Below are 13,987 nucleotides of genomic sequence, written 5' to 3' on the forward strand. Positions count from 1 at the left end.
GAACTGTCCATACCCGAAAACTGTCCATACCAGAGAACTGTCCATACGAGAGAACTTTCCAAACCAGAGAACTGCCCATGCCAGAGAACTGTCCATGCCAGAGAACTGCCCATACCAGAGAACTGCCCATACCAGAGAACTGCCCATGCCAGAGAACTGTCCATGCCAGAGAACTGCCCATACCAGAGAACTGCCCATACCAGAGAACTGCCCATACCAGAGAACTGCCCATACCAGAGAACTGTCCATACCAGAGAACTGTCCATACCAGAGAACTGTCCATACCAGAGAACTGTCCATACCAGAGAACTGTCCATACCAGAGAACTGCCCATACCAGAGAACTGCCCATACCAGAGAACTGCCCATACCAGAGAACTGCCCATACCCGAGAACTGCCCATACCAGAGAACTGTCCACACCAGAGAACTGTCCACACCAGAGAACTGCCCATACCAGAGAACTGCCCATACCAGAGAACTGCCCATACCAGAGATATGCCCATACCAGAGATATGCCCATACCAGAGATATGCCCATACCAGAGATCTGCCCATACCAGAGATCTGTCCATACCAGAGATCTGCCCATACCAGAGATCTGTCCATACCAGAGAACTGCCCATACCCGAGAACTGCCCATACCAGAGAACTGTCCACACCAGAGAACTGTCCATACCAGAGAACTGCCCATACCAGAGAACTGCCCATACCAGAGATATGCCCATACCAGAGATATGCCCATACCAGAGATATGCCCATACCAGAGATATGCCCATACCAGAGATCTGCCCAGACCAGAGATCTGCCCATACCAGAGATCTGTCCATACTAGAGAACTGCCCATACCAGGGAACTTCCCACACCAGAGAACTTCCCACACCCGAGAACTGCATATACCAGAGAACTGCCCATACCAGAGAACTGTCCATACCAGAGAACTGCCCATACCAGAGATCTGCCCATACCAGAGAACTGCCCATACCAGAGATCTGCCCATACCAGAGAACTGTCCATACCAGAGAACTGTCCATACCAGAGAACTGCCCATCCCAGAGAACTGCCCATCCCAGAGAACTGACCATACCAGAGAACTGCCCATACCAGAGAACTGTCCATACCAGAGAACTTCCCATACCAGAGAACTGACCATACCAAAGAACTTTCCATACCATAGAACTGTCTATACCAGAGAACTGCCCATACCAGAGAACTGACCATACCAAAGAACTTTCCATACCATAGAACTGTCTATACCAGAGAACTGCCCACACCAGAGAACTGTCCACACCAGAGAACTGTCCACACCAGAGAACTGCCCATACCAGAGAACTGTCCATACCAGAGAACAATATACCCAGAGATCAGATGTCATTTGTGTGGCTCTCTACGTCACTGATGACAGATTATCTTCCCACAGTTCTGGTTTTTGGTCTCTCACCGTTGGGGGGCTCTGATACTGTGTGTAGAGGAATTGTCTACCATACAGGGGGGAACCGATGAAGAAGACACCACCTCCAGGACTCTTGGGTTTCCTGGGTTTAAGGGTCGAGGCACAAAAACGGAGAACCTGTCTGAACCCTGATATTTTATTTATGGGGAGCAGAACTATTTTTCGGCAGCATTGAGTCACGTAATGCAAAATCTGGGGACAACAGAAAACACATGAATCCCCCCGATTCTCTCATTACACGTTACCCCGATCCCACGTCTGCGGAATAACCCATTACAGCCCTATAACCATGTCAGATTCTCGCTCCACATCCCATGTAAGAGCGGCCCGAGCCCAGTCACAAGGTCACATGGTGTCATCAACGCGGGAGCGTGAGACTGAGCCGGGCTCCTCGGCTCCCCTGAGGTTCTCCTTCCTTACAGGTAACCACCACAAACCAGTGACCATACAATAATCCAGAATATTCCATCATCGAACCCGTCCCGGAGACGACAGCAAATATTACTTTATTTTGCCCCCCTAGAAGTGATATTTATAGGGTGACGTGCGGTCTTCACATTCATGGTCACTCCATACTTCCAGCACACAAACCACCATTCACCAGACTCAACTGCCCTCAGAGCAGCGCTCGCTCCCTGGACATGGCGGACAGGCGACACTTTCGGCCATTGTGTAAATAAGAACAAGATATCGCCCAATCACATTTGTTCTACACCTGAATATCCCCCACCACAACCAGCGGGGCCAATCCTACAAGCATAGCCTGCCGACCCCCATACGAGTAGCCAGACCCCAATATAATAACTCCTACTATAGTCTGCCGGGACATCGTTCAGCCCAGGTACTACAACCCCCAGCAGTGCACAGAGTTTATAGAGTTGGCGCCATGTTGTCCTCACCGTGGCCCTGTCACTTATCGGCCGGGGGCCCCTGTAGGACGGACGGCGGGTGTTTATCAGCCACATATTATTGGACATCATGTAACGTCTACTGCAACTACATCCATATTAATAGGGGACGTCAGGAAGAAACGGTCTCGCAGCACTAAGGGCTCCCCACCAGCGTCCGGCACCGCAGGCCTCAGCAACAAAAGCTTCTTCAGCGGCCGATGCCTCCACCACCCGGCAGACGCCGCTTCTTCTACACCCTCACTAATGACCCCCCCCCCCAGCTGTGGCCGATCATCCCGGGTCTGATCATCGATCTCACGGATGAAGCCGCCGCATCTGCCGGAGAGTGTGGAGGATCGGAGGAGTCATGTAATAATCACAATCTGCATGATATAATTCTATCCGGGCCGCAGTATCCCCCCACTCCGACCGCCCCCCACCTCTGGTACCCACCATTCTTCTATGTCTCCTTCTTATCCAATCTCCATCCATTTATTCCAAGCATCCGCCGTTCTCTCCCCCCCCCCCCTCATCCGTCATCCTCTACCCCCCACTTACCAGTATTACTCTCCCATCTCCCAGTCACCCACCATCTCTTCATCTATCCCCGGCTCTTATTCCCAGGCTCTTCACGTCCCCCTCCCCTCTCCTTCTATCTCAGTAAGCCTCGGACCCCCTCCCCTCTGTTTCCCTCCCCCTCCTCTATCTCACACTCAGCTGGTGCAGATGCAGCTATGTCTCTCTGGGGACCCTATGTATTTTTATTTTACCTGCAAATGCCCGGCACAACCTATATGTGCCCCAATGTGTGCGCCAAGCATGCTGGTGGTGGTGGGTGGGGGGGGGGGAGTAATCTGGGGTCACCATCCTCCGCCGCCCCCTACAATAATGAGAGCTGACATGTTCTGTGATGAGATCCGTATTGTCCACACGCCGCAGACCCCCATCCCTGACAAATAAGAGGGGTGTCCGGCCCCGGCATGTAGGGGGATCAATGATCAAAGGAGCTGCCCCCCTACATCCCGCACCCCCTGTGTATATCCAAGCAATACCCCCGATCCTGCTCCGTGCCCCTGACAACACTCCCGGAGATTTTCCCCTCTTCCTTTGGTAATGTGGGTCAGGAGTAAACAGGATGGATGGATGATGATGGAGGAAGACGACGAGAAGCCCCTTACCTCCGAGAAGACGGGGACCCCCGGGAAGATGTAGCAGAGCCTTCAGGACGAGGCGGCGGGAGTAGCGCTGCGATCCCGGAGCATCTCCTCACAATCCTCCGCTCCTCGCCTCTGCCACAAGAAAAACCATTTTGTGGAGGAGGAGGAGGAGGAGGGAGAGAGGGAGAATGCAGATCGTCTACAGGGGGGGCACCGAGAAGGCAGCGCTGACAGGGAATCCCAGCCCATGCCCCTTACCTCTGCCAGGCTCAGCACTGGGGGGCCATCCGGAAGGGGGGGTAATTATTGGGGGGCAGCAGAAATAAAAATATCATCTCAGGGTCCCACGTTCGTGGGGGAGGGGGAGGGTTTAATTCATATCGGTGTCATCAATGAGCTAATAATATGGGGGCACATCCTATTATTTCTGGGGTGGCTGTGAAGGACAGTGAGGAGGGACTGCAATATAAAACAGGGGGAGGGGGACTTAGTGGGGTGCATCAATGTCATTTCTGGGGTTTTATTTCCGGGTTGGTCCTTATTATGGGGGTCTATTATTAGGATGACATTTGTGGGGTGCATTAATATAAAGGATATCACGTCATGGTCATATGTGGGGGGATTAAAATAAAATTTTAGGGGCGCCTTGGTATTAAAAAATGCATACATTTTATTTTTTAGCATTTTTTGGGGGGCTTCATTATATTGTGTTTCTGGGGGTCAAAAATGTTTATTAACAATATTGTATTATCTGGGTTCGGAAATAGGAGTCAATTTGGGGGGTGCGGCAGTAGAAAAATACTTTTTGGGGTTCATCAATATAAACACCGTTTCCTAGGGTTTCATTTTGCTATTTTAATTTCTTTAAGAAAAATATATTTGGGGTGTTATATGTGAGTCAGAATGTAATTTCTAGGGGGGCAATAATAGGGTGACATTTTTGGGGTACATGGATATAAATATTGGCGCTGCAGGTATCGGGTGCACTCATATGGAAGTCATTTCTGGGGGATCCCTACAGGCATCTGTATATTTTGGGGTTCCCTTATTCAGGGGTTCAGCATCTTCTGTATCATTTCTTTCTCATCCACAAATAGATCCTAAATATTAACCCCTTAAGGACGCGGCCAATTACATTTTTGTTTTTTCCTCCCCGCCTTCCAAAAGCCATAACTTTTTTATTTTTCCGTCTATATCGCCATTTGAGGGCTTGTTTTTTGCGGGACAAGTTGTCGTTTTTCATGGCGCCATTTATTGCACTGCGTATTGTACCGGGAAGCTGAAAAATAACTATTTGTGGGGTGAAAGGGGCAAAAAAAATCAGCGATTACGCCATTTTTGGCAGGTTTTGTTTTTACGGCGTCCATCAGGCGGTAAAAACGACATATTCCCCTTATTCTACATTCTATATATTTTTTTCCGACGATCACTGAGCGGGTTACACAGCGCTATGTTGTGACAGTTCGGACTTTTACGGACACGGCGATACCAGTTATGTTAACTTTTATTATTTTTAACATTGATTTAAGAGGAAAAAAAATGGGAAAAGTATTTTTTTTTGTTGAACTTTTAATAATTCTTTTTTTTTAAAAAAAAAACAAAAAAACTTAATTTAACAGTTTTTAAAAATTTTTTTTTTTAGTCCCCCTACCGGACTCGAACCAGCGATCGTTGGATGATATATGGTAATTCTAATGTTTATCGCTAGACTGACAGTCTGCCAGAGACAGTGCTTCAAAGGAGTACAAAGATGGTGGAGTACAAAGATGGAGGAGTACAAAGATGGCGGAGTACAAAGATGGCGGAGTACAAAGATGGAGGAGTACAAAGATGGCGGAGTACAAAGATGGCGGAGTAGAAAGATGGCGGAGTAAAAAGATGGAGGAGTACAAAGATGGCGGAGTAGAAAGATGGCGGAGTAAAAAGATGGAGGAGTACAAAGATGGTGGAGGTGGGGCCTCCATTGGGCTGCCATGATTGACCGCGGCATTTAAGGTGTTAAACGGGCGGAATCAAAGTGATCGTCGATTCCGCCCATAGCGGTGAGGTGTCGGCTGTATTACACAGCCGTCACCCACTGAGTATGGGGGCGCCCAGCCCGTGACCCCGCTCCATACTTTCCTATGGTACTAGTACGTGACATGTCATTAAGGGGTTAATGTTGGTGCCATATTAGTCGCTGGGGTGTCTATCACTGGTGAATATTTTGGGGTGCTTTATTGTTGGGGACATTTTTTGTGGGGCTCATCAATATCTATTGTACATATTGTTTATTGGGTTGGTTTTGAGGGTGTATTTTATTTTGGGGATCTCTGGGGTCCCTGACTTTCTAGGTGGTGTGTCTCATTTTTGGGGTTCACTTTGCGTGTCTTATTTCTGAGGGTTCAGTGTTTTATAATGGGGAGACTGTTATATTTTAGGGGGGTACGTCCGGTAGGTATTTATTATTGAGGATCACTATAAATATTCTGTGTTTTGGGGGGAGCGGCCCCTTCACTATTAAGATGGTTTATTGCGCACTATTATGGGGGGTCCGTCACCATCTGCTTCATTTCATCCCTAATGAGGGGGGGGGTGAATTTTCTATAGTTCTCGGGGGGTTATTATGTATCACTTCCTGAGACCCTTCATCATCCTCATCATAGGTGTCATCATTTCTGGAACGTTTAGCATTGGAAGAACATTTTTGGGGGGCCTCCAGGTGTAGTTCATGGGGTACACCTCCCTATATGTGCTTTGTAGTGTCGGTTGTTAGAATTATTATGTGCTCATTTTTAGGGGAATTTTTAGGGGAAGTTTGGGGGGTCCATTATTATAAATGTTATGTAAGGGGTCCGGGAATATGGGGGGGTCTTTACCAGATGATTTTTTGGGGGGGTCACTGATGTATAGAGTTGTAGGGAGTACTTGCTGTGACACAGATGTGGGTGTAATTAACCCTTCATAGCCACTTCTGTGATTGCTGATCCCGATAATGGGGTGTCAATAATACAGAGTCAGTCACTTTGGGGGGCTCTCAGCTGAGGTTATTTCAGGGGGCTTCTCATCATAATAGTGACATTTTCCCGGGGTCACAGCGTTGGGCTGGAATGTGCGCTCCGGACTGGGGGACAATGGCGGCTTTGTGGCCACGAATGAAGAATCCAGAATGTGATAAACAGGAAATAACGAGAAGATTCACAAATAAACCAAAGGAAAAATGTCTGAAGGTCACGAGAAGGAATGAAGACCCCGACAATGACCCCTCTAACATATAACCCCGCCCACTGACCAATAAATAACCCCGCCCACTGACCATTAAATAACCCCGCCCACTGACCAATAAATAACCCCGCCCACCGACCAATATATAACCCCGCCCACTGACCAATATATAACCCTGCCCATTGACCAATATATGACCCCGCCCACTGACCAATATATGACCCCGCCCACTGACCAATATATAACCCTGTCCACTGACCAATATATGACCCCGCCCACTGAGCTATATATAACCCCGCCCACTGACCAATATATATAACCCCGCCCACTGACCAATAAATAACCTCACCCACTGACCAATATATAACACCACCCACTGACCAATATATAACACCTCTCACTGACCAATAAATAACCCCGCCCACTGACCAATAAATAACCCCGCCCACTGACCAATATATAACACTGCCCACTGACTAATATATAACACCGCCCACTGACCAATATATGACCCCGCCCACTGAGCTATATATAACCCTGCCCACTGACCAATATATAACCCTGCCCACTGACCAATATATGACCCCGCCCACTGAGCTATATATAACCCCGCCCACTGACCAATATATAACCCCGCCCACTGACCAATATATAACACCTCCCACTGACCAATAAATAACCCCGCCCACGGACCAATATATAACACCGCCCACTGACCAATATATAACACCTGCCACTGACCAATAAATAACCCCGCCCACTGAGCAACATATAACCCCTCCCACTGACCAATAAGTAACCCCGCCCACTGACCAATATATAACACCTCCCACTGACCAATATATAACCCTGCCCACTGAGCTATATATAACCCCACCCACTGGCCAATATATAACCCCGCCCACTGACCAATATATAACCCTGCCCACTGGGCTATATATAACCCCACCCACTGACCAATATATAACCCGCCCACTGACCAATATATAACACCGCCCACTGACCAATATATAACCCTGCCCACTGAGCTATATATAACCCCGCCCACTGACCAATATATAACCCTGCCCACTGAGCTATATATAATTCTACTTGATGACCGATATTTAACCCTACTTTGTTACCCAATATAAATATATTTAAATACCCCTAATGATATAATCTTCTACTGGTTTCCTTAATAACGCATATATTTATATACCCCTGAATATATCACATCCAACTGAGCTTCTTATTACCCCTTAATGAGATCACCTCCTACTCACCTCATTATTACTCCATATAATATCTACCCTTTATCATACTCCCTCCTACTGACCCCATTATTACTCCATGTAATGATATTTATACCTATGGACATCACCTCCTACTGATATCATTATTACCCCATATAATATTTACCCCTGATGATATCGACTACCCCATAAAATATTTATATACCCGATTTATATATTACCACTTACTGATCTTCTTGTTACCCCATATAATATCTTACCTGATGGTATCACCACTTACTGACCTCCTTGTTACCCCATATAATATCATACCTGATGGTATCACCTCTTACTGACCTCCTTGTTCCCCAATATTATACCTGATGGTATCACCTCTTACTGACCTCCTTGTTACCCCATATATTATACCTGATTATGTCCCCTCTTACTGACCTCCTTGTTACCCCATATAATAATATACCCGATGATATCACCTCTTACTGACCTCCTTATTACCCCATATAATATTATACCTGATGATATCACCTCTTACTGACCTCCTTATTACCCCATATAATATTATACCTGATGATATCACCTCTTACTGACCTCTTTGTTACCCCATATAATATTATAGCTGATGATATCACCTCTTACTGACCTCCTTGTTACCCCATATAATATTGTACCTGATGGTATCACCTCTTACTGACCTCCTTGTTACCCCATATAATATTATAGCTGATGATGTCACGTCTTACTGACCTCCTTGTTACCCCATATATTATACCTGATGATATCACCTCTTACTGACCTCCTTGTTACCCCATATAATATTATACCTGATGGTATTACCTCTTACTGACCTCCTTGTTACCCCATATAATATTATACCTGATGATATCACCTCTTACTGACCTCCTTGTTACCCCATATAATATTGTACCTGATGATATCACCTCTTACTGACCTCCTTGTTACCCATATAATATTATGCCTGATGGTATCACCTCTTACTGACCTCCTTGTTACCCCATATAATATTATAGCTGATGATATCACCTCTTACTGACCTCCTTGTTACCCCATATAATATTGTACCTGATGATGTCACGTCTTACTGACCTCCTTGTTACCCCATATAATATTGTACCAGATGATATCACCTCTTACTGACCTCCTTATTACCCCATATAATATTATACCTGATGGTATAACCTCTTACTGACCTCCTTATTACCCCATATAATATTATACCTGATGGTATCACCTCTTACTGACCTCCTTGTTACCCCATATAATATTATGCCTGATGGTATCACCTCTTACTGACCTCCTTGTTACCCCATAAAATATTATAGCTGATGATGTCACCTCTTACTGACCTCCTTGTTACCCCATATAATAATATACCCGATGATATCACCTCTTACTGACCTCCTTATTACCCCATATAATATTATACCTGATGATATCACCTCTTACTGACCTCCTTATTACCCCATATAATATTATACCTGATGATATCACCTCTTACTGACCTCCTTGTTACCCCATATTATATTATAGCTGATGATGTCATGTCTTACTGACCTCCTTGTTACCCCATATAATATTGTACCTGATGATATCACCTCTTACTGACCTCCTTGTTACCCCATATAATATTATACCTGATGATGTCACCTCTTACTGACCTCCTTGTTACCCCATATAATAATATACCCGATGATATCACCTCTTACTGACCTCCTTATTACCCCATATAATATTATACCTGATGGTATCACCTCTTACTGACCTCCTTATTACCCCATATAATATCTACCCTTTATCATACTCCCTCCTACTGACCGCATTATTACTCCATGTAATGATATTTATACCTATGGACATCACTTCCTACTGATATCATTATTACCCCATATAATATTTACCCCTGATGATATCGACTACCCCATAAAATATTTATATACCCGATTTATATATTACCACTTACTGATCTTCTTGTTACCCCATATAATATCTTACCTGATGGTATCACCACTTACTGACCTCCTTGTTACCCCATATAATATCATACCTGATGGTATCACCTCTTACTGACCTCCTTGTTCCCCAATATTATACCTGATGGTATCACCTCTTACTGACCTCCTTGTTACCCCATATATTATACCTGATTATGTCCCCTCTTACTGACCTCCTTGTTACCCCATATAATAATATACCCGATGATATCACCTCTTACTGACCTCCTTATTACCCCATATAATATTATACCTGATGGTATCACCTCTTACTGACCTCCTTGTTACCCCATATAATATTGTACCAGATGATATCACCTCTTACTGACCTCCTTATTACCCCATATAATATTATACCTGATGGTATAACCTCTTACTGACCTCCTTATTACCCCATATAATATTATACCTGATGGTATCACCTCTTACTGACCTCCTTGTTACCCCATATAATATTATGCCTGATGGTATCACCTCTTACTGACCTCCTTGTTACCCCATAAAATATTATAGCTGATGATGTCACCTCTTACTGACCTCCTTGTTACCCCATATAATAATATACCCGATGATATCACCTCTTACTGACCTCCTTATTACCCCATATAATATTATACCTGATGATATCACCTCTTACTGACCTCCTTATTACCCCATATAATATTATACCTGATGATATCACCTCTTACTGACCTCCTTGTTACCCCATATTATATTATAGCTGATGATGTCATGTCTTACTGACCTCCTTGTTACCCCATATAATATTGTACCTGATGATATCACCTCTTACTGACCTCCTTGTTACCCCATATAATATTATACCTGATGATGTCACCTCTTACTGACCTCCTTGTTACCCCATATAATAATATACCCGATGATATCACCTCTTACTGACCTCCTTATTACCCCATATAATATTATACCTGATGGTATCACCTCTTACTGACCTCCTTATTACCCCATATAATATCTACCCTTTATCATACTCCCTCCTACTGACCGCATTATTACTCCATGTAATGATATTTATACCTATGGACATCACTTCCTACTGATATCATTATTACCCCATATAATATTTACCCCTGATGATATCGACTACCCCATAAAATATTTATATACCCGATTTATATATTACCACTTACTGATCTTCTTGTTACCCCATATAATATCTTACCTGATGGTATCACCACTTACTGACCTCCTTGTTACCCCATATAATATCATACCTGATGGTATCACCTCTTACTGACCTCCTTGTTCCCCAATATTATACCTGATGGTATCACCTCTTACTGACCTCCTTGTTACCCCATATATTATACCTGATTATGTCCCCTCTTACTGACCTCCTTGTTACCCCATATAATAATATACCCGATGATATCACCTCTTACTGACCTCCTTATTACCCCATATAATATTATACCTGATGGTATCACCTCTTACTGACCTCCTTGTTACCCCATATAATATTATACCTGATGGTATCACCTCTTACTGACCTCCTTGTTACCCCATATAATAATATACCCGATGATATCACCTCTTACTGACCTCCTTGTTACCCCATATAATAATATACCCGATGGTATCACCTCTTACTGACCTCCTTGTTACCCCATATAATAATATACCCGATGATATCACCTCTTACTGACCTCCTTATTACCCCATATAATATTATACCTGATGATATCACCTCTTACTGACCTCCTTATTACCCCATATAATATTATACCTGATGATATCACCTCTTACTGACCTCCTTGTTACCCCATATAATATTATAGCTGATGATGTCACGTCTTACTGACCTCCTTGTTACCCCATATAATATTGTACCTGATGGTATCACCTCTTACTGACCTCCTTGTTACCCCATATAATATTATAGCTGATGATGTCACGTCTTACTGACCTCCTTGTTACCCCATATAATATTGTACCTGATGATATCACCTCTTACTGACCTCCTTGTTACCCCATATAATATTATACCTGATGGTATAACCTCTTACTGACCTCCTTGTTAACCCATATATTATACCTGATGATGTCACCTCTTACTGACCTCCTTGTTACCCCATATAATATTATACCTGATGGTATCACCTCTTACTGACCTCCTTGTTACCCCATATATTATACCTGATGATGTCACCTCTTACTGACCTCCTTATTACCCCATATAATATTATACCTGATGATATCACCTCTTACTGACCTCCTTGTTACCCCATATAATATTATACCTGATGGTATCACCTCTTACTGACCTCCTTGTTACCCCATATATTATACCTGATGATGTCACCTCTTACTGACCTCCTTGTTACCCCATATAATAATATACCCGATGATATCACCTCTTACTGACCTCCTTGTTACCCCATATAATATTATACCTGATGGTATTACCTCTTACTGACCTCCTTGTTACCCCACATAATATTATACCTGATGGTATCACCTCTTACTGACCTCCTTGTTACCCCATATATTATACCTGATGATGTCACCTCTTACTGACCTCCTTGTTACCCCATATAATAATATACCCGATGATATCACCTCTTACTGACCTCCTTATTACCCCATATAATATTATACCTGATGATATCACCTCTTACTGACCTCCTTGTTATCCCATATAATATTATACCTGATGATATCACCTCTTACTGACCTCCTTGTTACCCCATATAATATTATACCCGATGATATCACCTCTTACTGACCTCCTTATTACCCCATATAATATTATACCTGATGATATCACCTCTTACTGACCTCCTTATTACCCCATATAATATTATACCTGATGATATCACCTCTTACTGACCTCCTTGTTACCCCATATAATATTATACCTGATGATATCACCTCTTACTGACCTCCTTGTTACCCCATATAATATTGTACCTGATGATATCACCTCTTACTGACCTCCTTGTTACCCCATATAATATTATACCTGATGATGTCACCTCTTACTGACCTCCTTGTTACCCCATATAATAATATACCCGATGATATCACCTCTTACTGACCTCCTTATTACCCCATATAATATTATACCTGATGGTATCACCTCTTACTGACCTCCTTATTACCCCATATAATATCTACCCTTTATCATACTCCCTCCTACTGACCCCATTATTACTCCATGTAATGATATTTATACCTATGGACATCACCTCCTACTGATATCATTATTACCCCATATAATATTTACCCCTGATGATATCGACTACCCCATAAAATATTTATATACCCGATTTATATATTACCACTTACTGATCTTCTTGTTACCCCATATAATATCTTACCTGATGGTATCACCACTTACTGACCTCCTTGTTACCCCATATAATATTATACCTGATGGTATCACCTCTTACTGACCTCCTTGTTACCCCATATATTATACCTGATTATGTCCCCTCTTACTGACCTCCTTGTTACCCCATATAATAATATACCCGATGATATCACCTCTTACTGACCTCCTTATTACCCCATATAATATTATACCTGATGATATCACCTCTTACTGACCTCCTTATTACCCCATATAATATTATACCTGATGATATCACCTCTTACTGACCTCCTTGTTACCCCATATAATATTATACCTGATGGTATCCCCTCTTACTGACCTCCTTGTTACCCCATATAATATTATAGCTGATGATGTCACGTCTTACTGACCTCCTTGTTACCCCATATAATATTGTACCTGATGGTATCACCTCTTACTGACCTCCTTGTTACCCCATATAATATTATAGCTGATGATGTCACGTCTTACTGACCTCCTTGTTACCCCATATAATATTGTACCTGATGATATCACCTCTTACTGACTTCCTTGTTACCCCATATAATATTATACCTGATGGTATCACCTCTTACTGACCTCCTTGTTACCCCATATATTATACCTGATGATGTCACCTCTTACTGACCTCCTTGTTACCCCATATAATAATATACCCGATGAAATCACCTCTTACTGACCTCCTTA

The 13,987-nt window shown here is 43.4% G+C and overlaps 1 long non-coding RNA gene across 1 annotated transcript in view; it reads right to left on the reverse strand.

Annotated features, from left to right (window-relative positions):
* LOC142683547 (uncharacterized) overlaps positions 1 to 3,748 on the reverse strand; it is a 225,577-nt gene extending 221,829 nt beyond the window's left edge. Inside the window, exon 1 of the long non-coding RNA XR_012853967.1 lies at positions 3,519 to 3,748. This is a non-coding gene — a long non-coding RNA (uncharacterized LOC142683547). The remainder of the gene's footprint in view (positions 1 to 3,518) is intronic.
* Between the last annotated feature and the right edge of the window lie 10,239 nt (positions 3,749 to 13,987).

This window comes from Rhinoderma darwinii, assembly GCF_050947455.1.
Source record: "Rhinoderma darwinii isolate aRhiDar2 chromosome 3 unlocalized genomic scaffold, aRhiDar2.hap1 SUPER_3_unloc_6, whole genome shotgun sequence".
NCBI lineage: Eukaryota > Metazoa > Chordata > Amphibia > Anura > Rhinodermatidae > Rhinoderma > Rhinoderma darwinii.